Genomic DNA, 13,467 nt, shown 5'->3' on the forward strand with positions numbered 1-13,467 from the left:
AGACGGGGAGCATGATTCCGCATCTAAAGTTTCACTTCGTGAGTCAGGTGTAGGGGAAAATTCAGGGCACGGTTTACAGTCAGATGCTGAAAATGAAAAGAAGAAACATTTTCAATTTCCCTATTGCAGTTCTGGAAGTTATACTTATGTTTGAACTTTTGTTTTGCATTCCTTGGACTTTTGCATAACCAGAGACTTTCTTCATGATCTGTATTCCAAACATTAAGGGTGCGTTCACAAGAACGTATATCGGCTCGGTTTTCACGCCGAGCCGATATACGTTGTCCTCATGTGCAGGGGGGGGGAGGCTGGAAGAGCCCAGGAGCAGAAACTCAGCTCCCGCCCCTTCTCTGCCTCCTCTCCACCCCTCTGCACTATTTGCAATGGGGAGAGGCGGAACGGGGGTGGGGCTAATTCCCGGAACTTAGCCCCACCCCCGTTCCGCCTCCTCTCATTGCAAATAGTGCAGAGGGGCGGAGAGGAGGCAGAGAGGGGGCGGGAGCTCAGTTCCTGCTCCTGGGCTCTTCCAGCCTCCCCCCCCCCCCCCTGCACATGAGGACAACGTATATCGGCTCGGCGTGAAAACCGAGCCGATATACGTTCGTGTGAATGCACCCTAAAGGCAATTTGTGACCACCGTTCTGCTGCCCTCTCTGAGAGCAGCTCTTAGGTTCTATTGAACCTAATAGCTCAATGTTCACGCTGCGGAATTCCACAGCGGAATTCCGCAGCGTGAAATAAACTGTGGCATGTTCTAAATGCCGCGGGAATACGCGCAGCCAGCTTCCATTGCAGTCAATGGAAGCAGGCCGTCACGCTATACTTCCGCTGTAGCACAGCAGAAGTATTGCATGAATACGCGGCCCCACCCACCGCATCATGCATTGTACTGCGCATGCAAGCCAGCCCTCCATGCGGGATGGCAGGATCCGGAGTGGGAAGTATGGGGGTTTGGGGGGGCGCCGTGGTGGACTCTGCTACGATATTCCGCAGTAACATGCCCACTGATTACAATGATATGTCTGCTGTATGTATCTATACAGTAGTTTTTCAGAAACCTACATTTTATCAGTATCATCACACACTGAGGGCTACTTTCTGTAGTCTTGCATTAGTTTGCTACTACTGATAAAATGTACGTTTCACAGACACATAAGATAGACCAATCACTGCAATCAGCGTGCCTCTTACTACCTTATAATGCTTTATAGTGGATAGAATAAAAGTGGTGACAGATTCCTTTAATACACATGTCCGAATACTTACAGGGTAATAATAATCTTTATTTGTATAGCGCCAACTTATTCCGCAGCGCTCACAAGCACGGGAGAACACAGACAATACAGACCAAATTACATGTGGTAGCAAACTTTAACACATTATAACTTAACTACAATGCTCTACATAGAGTTATTATTATGAACTAGGCCCTTGGCTTTGTGATGACACAAAGCTAGGTGGAATGGCTAACACTGGAGAAGAGAAAGAGAGGATTCAAAAAGATCTAGACAAACTTGAACTAATGGGGGGCAACTAACAGCAAAGTCCTACATCTGGGCAAGAAAAATGAAATAAGCACATACAAAATGGGAGAAATTGGGCTAATCAGCAGCACATGTGAAAAAGACTTGGGTATACTATAGATCATAGACCGAACATGAGTCAACAATGTGATACAATGTGAAACACAATTCTGGGATGTATTAAGAGAAGCATAGAGTCTAGATCACGTGAGGTCATTATCACCCTCTGCTCTTCCTTAGTCAGACCTCATCTGGAGTACCGTGTCCAGTTCTGCGCACCCCACTTTAAAAAAGACATAGACAAACTAGAGCAAGGTCAGAGAAGAGTTACCAAGATGGTGAGCGGTTTACAAATCATATCTTTTGAGGAATGGTTAAAGGATCTGGGATTGTTTAGCTTACAATAAAGAAGGCTGAGAGGAGACTTCATAGTTATCTACAAATATCTGAAGGGCTGTCACAGTGCAGTGGGATCATCCCTATTCTCATTTTCACAAGGAAAGACTAGAAGCAATGGGATGAAACTGAAAGGGAGTAGACATAAATTAGAAATTAGAAAAAAAACTCAATGAGTGGAACAGGTTACCATAGGAGGTGGCGAGTTGTCCTTCAATGGAAGTGTTCAAAGGCTGGACAAATATCTGTCTGGGATGATTTAGTGAATCCTGCACTGAGCAGGGGGTTGGACCCGATGACCCTGAAGGTCCCTTCCAAATCTACCAGTCTATGAGTCTGTGAGTCTATAGCTGGCCACACACAGAGCCACCTGAAGCTCATCCCCAGCACTACTAATGAGCAATCACTCAGTTTTAAAAGCAACAACCTTGTAGGTTTGCTATTGGTTAACATCAGGGTCTGGCTAGTAAATTTTAGCCTGGGGGGCAAATGCCCAGTGCTGGCCCATCAGTAGAAGCCCACCCTAGTGGTGGAAATCCACAGTGCGGTTGGCCACACCCAGAAAAATGTACTTTTGCTGTTGCGTTCCTGTCTCAGCTGGTAACAATGTTTGAGATGTGGATTTTATGTATGATCCTGAGTCAAATAGCGGTCAAAAGAATAGACACAGTGGTTTCCCACATCCAAAGAAGTTCAGAGTGCAGAAGTCATCATCCAACGTGATGCTATCTGTCTTCTGGGATAAAGATGGGTTACTGCTTGTGGACTACTTACTTACCAAAAGGGTCTACTATCATGGCTGTCTATTACAACACTTCTGGATAAATTGAAGAAGGCAGTTAAGTCTTAGATGCATGGAAATTTGAACCAGGGTGTCATGTTTCTGAACAACAATGTCTTATCCCACACATCGACCATCACTCAGAGCAAACTGGCTTAGCTGGCCTTCGAGGCGCTGGATCACCCTCCTTAATCGCTTGATCTGGCACTCATCTGTATTCTAATTTGAAGGCACACCTCAAAAGGAACACAATTTGCCTCTATTTCAGGCACTATTGAAGTAGCTGATGTCTTGCTTGCCATCCTACTAAAATAATTCTTTCTGGAGGGTTTGAAGATGTTACAACATTGCAGTCAGAAGTCCAATAATATCTGAGATGACGATGTAAAATAACTGACCTTTCAATGTTCCATATCAGTTTTTTGTGGTCAAGAACTTATCAGCAACCTCTTGTAATATACAGGGTGTGCACAAAAATAGTCCTTTATTTCCAACTGATATAGATTGTAATCAAAGACTGGTTTTGTGCTCACCCTGTATAACACCAGTAGAATTAAATTAAAACCATTTCAACCCTTCCCCATGACATAAGGGTACATCATGGCTGCTGGGTACTTTCCGCAACCGGATGAACCCTTATATCATGTGGATAGTGCGAGATCAGAAGCGATCTCACGCTATCCAGCAGTGGGAGCCAACTGTCAGTGATAGCCGGCCTCCAGCTGTGCATCGGAGATGCATGTAAATCATGGCATGGGAAGGGTTCACAGAGGAAGTACGCTCCCTCTGTGAAGTTGCCGGGCTCTCATGATATGATTGCAGAGAGCCTGGCTGGTTGCCATGGCAACAAGATACCAGATACCGGCGTCCTCTATTGCCATTGCCTATGATTGCTTTAATATGCGATAAGGCATTGCAGGAGAGAAGTCCTGCAATGCCTTATCATAGTGATCAGAGCTGGTATGGTGTAAGTCCCTCAGAGGGACACAAATGGTGTAAAAAAAAAGATCAAAATAATGTACAACAAATCAAAATGTAAAAAAAATCTTTTGGGGGGCTTTTTCTCATATTAGCATTAAAAAAATCATGTATGGTATCGTCGTGTCCGTAATGACACGTACAATACATTGCACATGCTTTTTATCCTGCATGGCAAAAAGAGCAAAAAAGCTGATGCAAAATACTAATTTTTAGCATTTTGTCTCACAAAAAAAAAGCCCTCACAGAGCTCTGTCCATGGAAAAATAAAAAAGTTACAGGACTTTGAATGCAGCGATTTAGAAAAAAAAAAGATTTCCAAAAAAAGAGTTTTTAGTGGAAAAACCTAAAAAAAATAAGAATTTTGGTATCCTTGTAATCGTACCGACCCACAGAAAAAAATGGATTGTGTCATTTATTCTGCATAATTAATGCTTTAACCCCCCCCCCCCCAAAAAAAAATCTATGGCAGAATTGATGCATTTTCTCTCCTTGCAATCATTGAAAAAATAATAAAAGATTTACGATATAGTCCTTGTACCCAAAAATGGCACCAATAAAAACTACAGTTCACCATGCAAAAAACAAGCCCTTATACAGCCGCGTCGACAAAAAAAGAAAAAAAAAGGTTATGGCTTTTGAAAAATGCAGATTAAAATCCGCCAAAAATCGTTGCGTCCTTAAGCCCAAAATAGGCCATGTCCTTAAGAGGTTAAATGTATAAATCCAAAAAAGGTCTCATAGTTCAAAAGAGACTCCTATCACCTCCTCTGGCTGGACGATTAAGGGTACTTTTAGACGGAAGGATTATTGCTCAAAAAATTGTTCAAATGAGCGACAGTGAACGATTATAATTCTAATTGTTCAGTCTAAAGCAAACCAACAACCAAATGACAATTATTCGCTTTCCGCTCATTGTTTAGATTATGCAGGCATAAAAATTATCGGTGGTTCATTCACTAATCGTTCAGTATAAATAGCACTCGTTCCGTCTTTTACATTCACTAATACAGTGAATAAGAAAGACTGAATGATACTGAATGATGCTCTTTTGAACGAGCCAAAGCTGTGTCTGCCTTTCTAAACAGGCTGAACGAGAGTGAACAAGCTAGCGGTGATGTCACTCGCTCGTTGGCTTCTTCAAACGATAATCGTCTCGTCTAAAGGTCCCTAAACTCTTTCTATATTGTAAAGTGCAATGTGAAAAATTGCCACTGTGTGAACTAAGGAATTGTTTGAAAACATTATAGGGGTTTGGGGCTTGTGAAATGGAGGACTCATGTATGTATTTACATATATGCTCTTTAAGCCTATGTATAATTGATACTAGTTGTACGTATATAATTATATACAGAGCACATCCAGGTTATACTGGCATGGTCCATATTGCCCTCTGTACACTGCAATTCAGGACTATTATCTGCATGGAGGTTATCACATTTTCCAGTTCAGGGCCTCAGGCTTCTGCTAGGTGTCGGACTCCACCAGCTTCTCCTGCACTGACATGCTGCTGGAGGAGAAGTCAAGCACTTAACAGCAACCTGAAGTCCATAACCGGAAGATGTGATAACCTGCATGCAAATAACAGCCCAGAGTTGCAGTGCAGTAGGCCACGCACTGGGGGTGCTTTCTCACAGAAGCTGCACTAAAATGCAAGGATGGTAGGGTTGCAACTATAACTACACCAGTGATCCTGTGTCAATGTCTTTGGGCCTGGCCCTCTCCACTCTACACAAACAAATCTGGAGATTCCCGTCTTACTTATTAACTTCTCCAGATTTTCAATACTATTTGAAAGTGCAATGAGAGATCTTCATAGAGAAGAATAGTCAACATTTAGATAAATGTTCCTCTGTTATGGGCTACCTTCTAGTCACTAATGCAAGGTCGTGTGATTAGCTATGTTGCTATAAAAAAAAAGACAGCAAACTCATTTTCAAGAACCAAATGCTGACCTTCTTGAGGTGCAAGCAAATGGCAAGAAACCTTTACTTCTATGATCAAGGTCAAGCTTAATGGTACTATACAGCCACACAAATTAAATAGTCACTGCAGAAACAAAGTGGGCTTGCTGTTGGCTTGTTTCTCTCATTTGCCTCGCACTAGACATCCTAAGCTTAAACTGAGAACCTCCACAGAGATGGATTACACTCAAAAGAGGAATAGCTAACATCTTACATTAAGAAAACCTATATTGAGCCCCCTCCCCTTACCACGCTGATAACATGATAATACACAGTTTTTTTTTACACCTTGAAAATACCCCAACTGTCTAATCAAAGAGAACACGAGATTTTAGAAGAGGAGGTGAAACAAGCAATAAGCTTAAGCCCCAACAACAAAACACCGGACCCCAATAGATTTACAAGTGAATATCAAAAAATCCTAAATCAATAATGTGTCCCCTACTTAACCAGACTCTTTATCCCCTTAGTGAACGCTCATAGGGCTTTTTACAGCAGGCACTAAGGAGTCTAGACCTGCACAATCACCTTTTCATTGCAGTTAGGTTTAAGCCAACACAGGTCTCCAGTGCTGGGAAGAGCCGGGTCCAGGCAGTCTGATGACAGCCAGGATCCTGCTGTAATGGCCTGGAGTAGAAAAACCTGTGTTACCATTGATTTAACCCCTTCCATGCTGCGATAATGTAAGTGGGTGACAGGAAGAGAGGGCAACCACGAAATTCCAATGGGTTTACATAGCAGCAGGAGGCCTTACAAAGGCCTCCATGTCTGCCATGTAGCCCAGCCTATCAGAGCCTGCCTCCAACAGAGTCACAAAGGCATATGCATTGTATTCTGCATTACAGAAGTAAAGCATTTTACTATGCCAGCAATCAAATGATCACATCTTCAAGTCCCCTTGAGTGAATAAAATATTGTCAAAAAAGCTCAATGAAGTTCAGTTTAAAAAAAATCAAGTGTAAAAAAGAACAAAAACATTTCCTGCCTCTAAACACTTTTAAGAGAAAAATAACACAAAAAAATTGCTTATAAATAAAAATATTTATTTATGGCACATGGTGAATGACGTAAAAAATAAATTTGAAAAAAGGCAGAATTGCTATTTTTCATCTGTCCCGCTTGCAAAAAATTAAAGGTGATCAAAAATTGCATTTAACTCCAAAAAGGTATCAATGAAAACTACAACTTTTCCCCCAGAAAAACCCAAGACCTGAAATAACTCTGTAGGTAGAAGCATAAAAAGATATGGGTCTTGGCATGCGGTAATGCAAATTATTATTTTTTTCTTTACAAATGTGTTATATTGTGTAAAGGTAATTTTAAAAACTTACAATTACAGCGATACTAAATTTATATCGTTTTTTTATTAACCCACAGAATGAAGATAAAAGGCCACAGCCACAGCGTGAACGTCGTAAAAAAGAAAGCTAAAAAACAATTCTAGAATTGCTGTTCTTTGCCAATTCTACCTCCCAAAAATTGGAATTATAACTGATAAAAAGTCATCTATAGACCAAAATGGTACCAATAAAAGCTACAGGTTGTCTGCAAGAAAGAAGCCCTTTTACAGTTCTGTCGATAAAAAAATAAAAAGGTTATGGGTCTCGTAATGTGACGACAGAGAACTGATTTTATATTACTTTGTGTTTGTAGTGTGCAAAAGTAGTAACATAAAAAAACTATAAAAATGCGGTATCCCCATAATCGGGCGGATCCAGAGAACAATAAGAAGTATACATTTTTAACCACACAGTGAATGCCAACAAAACTCAAAAAACCATGGTGGAGTTTCTGTTGCCTTTTTTACATTAAGCCCTGATCTGACGATGTTGATGGAGAAATAAAACACTTATGGCTCTTTCAATATAACAATGAAAAAATGAGATATAGCTTGGTCATTAAGGTGCAAAACAGGCCTAGCATTTCAACACTCCACAATGATAGAAGGTTGCACTGAAGCCAAACCTGGGAAAGACCTGATATTCCCCAACTCCTGTCGCCCTATAGTGTTACTAACTCAGGACTACAAGAGCCTTTATAAAATAGTAGCTACGAGATTAAAACTCATTCTTTCTAAGATATTAACAGACACTGAACAAGGCTTCCTTTACAACAGGCTGATTTGCAAAAAAAATCCACAAGTCCATACCTACCACCGTTAATGCACAAGATCACACTGCCCTCCACCCCAACTATGCTTGTAAACTTAGATTCTGAGAAACCTTTAGATAAAGCTTCATGTCTATACATTGGCTTGAGTAAGTTATGTCATACCATCCTGCCATGCTACAGCACCCGGTTCATTAAAGTAATTGTAGTAGTGGTCACAGCACTGCATACTATCCACAGAGAAGTGGCACACATGAACAGGGTCTAGTGACACAATTACTTCAACATGCCATTCTGCAGATGTTAGATTGCCAAGCTCCGTGTTTTCACTCTCCATCGTTGTTGGTGGGCTGTGGGATATAATGTCATGGTGACACAAATAGTTGTGTAACACACAACAGGCCACTACAACTTTGTCTACACTGGCTGAAGATAGGTTAAAAGTGCTGTGGAATATTCTGAATCTACTTGATGCCGAATGCATTCTCCACCATACACCGAGCCCTAGAGAGACAGTAAATATATATGCTCCTTTCCAGATTAAGGAGTCTTTGAGGGAAAGGCTTCAGCAGGTGTTCGTGCAAAGGAAAAGCATCATCCGTAATAAACACAAAATTCACATTTGCTACGGTTTCTTCTTTTGGGGGCAGACAAAGCTTATTCTCCCATAGCAATTCTGCAAATGTGGTCTGTACAAAGACTCCGCCATCTGACGCTTGTCCATTCTTCCCTATGATGAGTGACGATTATCTGTTCAGTCGCATCTGACCTTCAGTTACTTTATGGATCAATGATCAATTTTTCCCAATGTCCACTATCAAAAATTTGTAATTTGTATTGAGAAGGGCCAAGAGGATAATGCTGAAATAACCCTTGTAATTGAAGTGATAAGATCCTGAATTCTGGCATTGTGTAATCAGTACATTTTCTATCGAGGGAACCACGACAATTAGGGATCTGCCACAATTGCTCAAAGTCTCTCCCAACCTTTTGCCACTCTTCTGTAATCTTCGAAAACTGGAAAGGAGAAAAAACAGAAACATATTAAATATGTTCATGAATTCTGTGAACTGCAACACACAATGAAAAAATATAACTGTACCTTTACATGTTCAGCTTGTAGGGCTCTGATGATAGTGTCACATATTTCCAGAAGAATGTGGGATAAAGCAGGCACTGAAATAGCTGCAGTGAGATGCAAATCTTGCAGGGACCTTCCAGTTGCTAGAAATCGTAATGTACATGCCAATCTTTGATCTGCCGGTATAGCTTTACACATTACTGTTTCCTTCTTCTCGATGTATGGTTTTACCGAAGCCAATAAATGTAGGTATGATTCCTGAGACATCCATAAATAGTTGTTTATAGTCATCTGGGGTGCCTTCACTTGGTTTTTTAATAAGACCAATGTGGTGCAAGATCTCCCTTTGTTAAAGCCACTGCTTGCTCCGAAATCTGCAGTGGCATTCGGAGTCATGGTGGTTCTCCTTTTCCGTCTCAGCAACCACCATCATTGCTGTTGGGGAACACTTCGTCCTGGTGATCACGTCTGCACTGTTATTAAGAGAAGAAAAAAAACACTTAACTTTGGCAATCATAGCAACCTCAACAAACACGAACACATTATATTACATATAATTTAACATACAGTCACTTAGCATACAGTAGTCCGATTTCAAAACAATAAAGCAAGGTGATAAGCAAGTGGAAAAGTGAAGATTTGTCATTGCATCCACATGGTGACCGAGCACTTCCGGTTTACAAACTTTCACCCATAACTTTGTGCTAGGGCCAAAAGTTTGAAAACCAGACAGAAAGAAAAAAAAAGTGTTGCTGCGTCTTTTGATTTCGATACCAGGACTGACAGTGAGTGAAACAGCAAAGCTTCTCCCGTTGTAACTATATGGTGACCAAGCACTTTTGCAAACTGTTGCCTATAACCTTGTGCTGGGGCTGAAAGTTTGAAAATCAGACTGAAAAAAAGAGTTGTGTTGCTTGCTTTCGAATACAGCCACACCCAGTACTGAAAGCCAGTGAAACAGTGAAGGTTCACCCCTTGTAACCATATGGCGACCAAGCACTTCCAAACCATCATTTAGAACTACGTGCAGAGGGCCAACAGTTTGAAATAAGAACTACACAATCAGAGCATTAAGATCGCTGCTGCAAAGCACACGGTTACTATAGAGCAAAAAAAGGAAGGAAGCAAAAGTTTGCATTCACAAATAGCTTTGCTTACCTTGGACAAGTGTTGATCCAAATGTTGAAGTCGGTGAATAAAATGATGCGCTGAAGAGATCGCAGCAGCTAACAAGCCAACCAACGTAGCAACGAACAAGCCAACGGATGTAGCAGCTAGTGTTCATTTGAGGATTCTTCGGGCATACTTATGTGTTTTTGTCATGCAAAGCGGGTGGAAAGTGAACAGATGAACCAATAACCATGCGTGGGAGGAGTATAGAAATAGCTAATACACGCCCACCAAAGAAAAGTAAATGCCCTAACAAGTGTAATGATAATTCTGCCTGTGTAAATGCTCCCAACAATTCATTCAATGACTGTAAAATTGATCAACTGACCAACAATTGCTCAATGTAAAACCTCTAAAACAATTTTGGTTAAAACTTTATCACCCCCTCTTGGCTGCAACCCCACTTTGGACACATATATATAGATTCCTTTAGGAATGAGGTGCAATCTACTATACTGGACAAGTGGAAAAGAGAGGCATTCAATATTAATATGCAGAAAAGAAGGGCCATCTTTGCACTCAAAGTCAACCAGATCACCATTAAGCCTGCCGATAAGGGTGCTGCTAGCGTCCTCATGAACAGAACAGACTACATGAAAGAAGTAGACAGACAGTTGACAAACACCAGATACTACACTAAAATGGATCAAGACTTGACTCAAAAATTTGTGAGGGAATTGAGAAGGGTCATCATAAGCCTGTCTGTGCGCTCCAAAAAACTTTTGGACTTGATACCAGAGAACTCCAGGGTTGGAACATTCTATATGCTTCCAAAACACCACAAAGCTGGCAAGCCAGGGAGTCCAATTATCTTAGGTGTGGGAACCCTCACTGAAGGAGTCTCAGGATGGGCAGAACTTAGGTATCCTCAAACCACTGGGGAGAAACACAACCAGCTACTTGCAGGACACCACTGACCTACTGAACAAACTATCAACTGTAGGTCCCCTCCCCAATGGTGCCATCCCGGTCACTATGGATGTGGAATCCTTATACTCCAACATCCCACACAAAGATGGGCAGACTGCCTGCCAGGCACACCTTGAAGTCAATGGGGTTGCCTCTGAATCCGTATTGCAACTCACAAAGATTCATCCTCACACACAATTATTACTCCTTTGGCAAAGAGATATTCCTGCAACTCACTGGAACCACCATGGGCAGTAAAATGGCATCGGAATATGCCAGCCTTTTCATGGTGAAACTAGAGAGTGACTTTCTTGCCTCCTGCTCCACCAAACCATTGGCCTACTTCCGCTAGATTGATGACATCATAATCATCTGGACCAACACCGAACAATAACTAATAAAATTCCATGAGAGATTCAGTGCATTCCAACCTACCATAAACCTGACATTAAGCTACTCATGTACTGAAATCAACTTTTTGAACACCACCATAAAAATTTCAAAAACAACTAAATACAGACATTCCTATACCGAAAAGATATTGATCGACCCACATACATCAGATGGGACAGGTCCCATCCTAAACACATCAAAAAGTCCATTGCCTACAGGCAGGCCATCAGATACAACCTGAAATGCTCCAACCCAACAGACAGAGAGGAACAGTTATACAATCTTAAAAGGATATTTTTAAAATCGGGGCTACCATCCCACCATCAATTGATGACTAAATCACCAGAGCCGCCAGGATACCCAGAATACTGAAATACAAAGAGAAGGAAGAAAACGGTTGTGTACAGCTAGAGGTACTACGGAAAACCACAAAGTAACTCCATCATACCCTACACAAGGATAACCATCTGAAAACCATATTCCAAGACCCTCCCCTCCTATGTTACAGGCAACCTCCAAATTTGAGGAACTTTATAATCAGGAGTTCATTGCCCTCTGACACACAAAAAAGGGACTTATCCTTGCCAGTTAAGGAGCTGCAAGACTTGCTCTCATGTACTGATTGCGGACAGGATACAAATCCCCAACACACAACAGGACAATAAGGTCTCTGGGACAGTCACATATTCCACGTCCGATGTTGTGTACCTGATCATGTTCAGTAAATGTTCTCTTGGGGCCTTTATGTTAGAGAAACTGGACAAAAACTGAAAGCCAGGATGAGATCTCATCGCCACAAGAGAGAAAGACAGAATGCCCTCTGGCAGAGCACTTTAGTCACTCTAGTCAAGGACACAACATAGAACACATGAAAGTTATTATATTTAAAGGGAATTTCAAATCACAAAGCCATAGAAGAATTTGGGAGTTCAAATTTATAACAGCTTTTGACACTTACAACACAGGGCTAAATTCTTCAATAGGGTTCATGTGTGACTGAGAAGTATGAGAAATCTATAAAACAGATAACACTGCTGGCCTGGTGATCTACTAACACTAATTTAAGGACCATAAAACCTTCACATTTTTATCAGTGAACTATTTAAGTATTTATTTATTTCTCTTCCCATCCTGCTGTGGTATTTTTTAAGTGCAAATTAAATCACATCCATGCCTGTGCCTTGTCATATGTATGTGTGTATATATATGCATGCCTCTTTGGATCTATTTCATTATGCTGAGGAAGAACCTTGCATAGGTTTGAAAGCTTGCTATAACATCATGTATTTTTGTTAGGGATTACATCACATTTTTCTTCATCACCTATATACAACACAATCACAAGAGCCTTTACTTCTTTGACAATAAATGGGAAAAATTCATGACCAATTGACCAGTTTCAAGTTCTAAGACAAGAATGCCTTCTATTCACTCTCCTTTTCAATCTCTCGATTGATTCTCAGCTGAGAAATATTGAACAGTCACCATTATACAAAGAAATAACAATTGGAAACACCATGAATAAGCTTGAGGCACTCACAGACAACATATTATTGAGGTTATCATTCCCCAACAAGGGTTAAAGAGGTTTTCTGGGCAAATACCATTGATGACCTATGTTAATGACATTGATGACCTATGTTAATGATCAGGGAAATGTGGTGGGTATAGTATATCTTGATTTTAGTAAAGCATTTGACAAAGTAAGTTACCACTTCCCGTGGTAACCTCTTCTACTCATTGATCACCCTCACTGTCAGAAAGATTTTTCTAAAATCTAATTTGTCTCCTTCCTTTCAGTTTCATCCCATTGCTTCTAGTCTTTCCTTGTACAAATGAGAATAGGGCTGATCCCTCTGCACTGTGACAGCCCTTCAGATATTCGTAGACAGCTATTAAGTCTCCTCTCAGCCTTAGTTTTTGAAAGCTAAACATTCCCAGATCCTTTAACCGTTTCTCTTAGGACATGATTTGCAGACCGCTCACCGTCTTGGTTACTCTTCTTTGAACTTGCTCCAGTGGGGTGCCCAAAACTAGACACAGTATTCCAGATGAGGTCTGACTAAGGAAGAGTAGAGGGGGATAATTACCTCATGTGATCTAGACTCTATGCTTCTCTTAATACATGCCAGAATTGTGTTTGCCTTTTTGGCTGCTGCATCA

General features: G+C 41.0%; 1 pseudogene; it reads right to left on the reverse strand.

Moving 5' to 3' along the window:
- Positions 1-1,416: 1,416 nt before the first annotated feature.
- Positions 1,417-9,228, reverse strand: LOC136573570 (uncharacterized; annotated as a pseudogene).
- Between the last annotated feature and the right edge of the window lie 4,239 nt (positions 9,229-13,467).

This window comes from Eleutherodactylus coqui, chromosome 7 (genome assembly GCF_035609145.1).
Source record: "Eleutherodactylus coqui strain aEleCoq1 chromosome 7, aEleCoq1.hap1, whole genome shotgun sequence".
Classification (NCBI taxonomy): domain Eukaryota; kingdom Metazoa; phylum Chordata; class Amphibia; order Anura; family Eleutherodactylidae; genus Eleutherodactylus; species Eleutherodactylus coqui.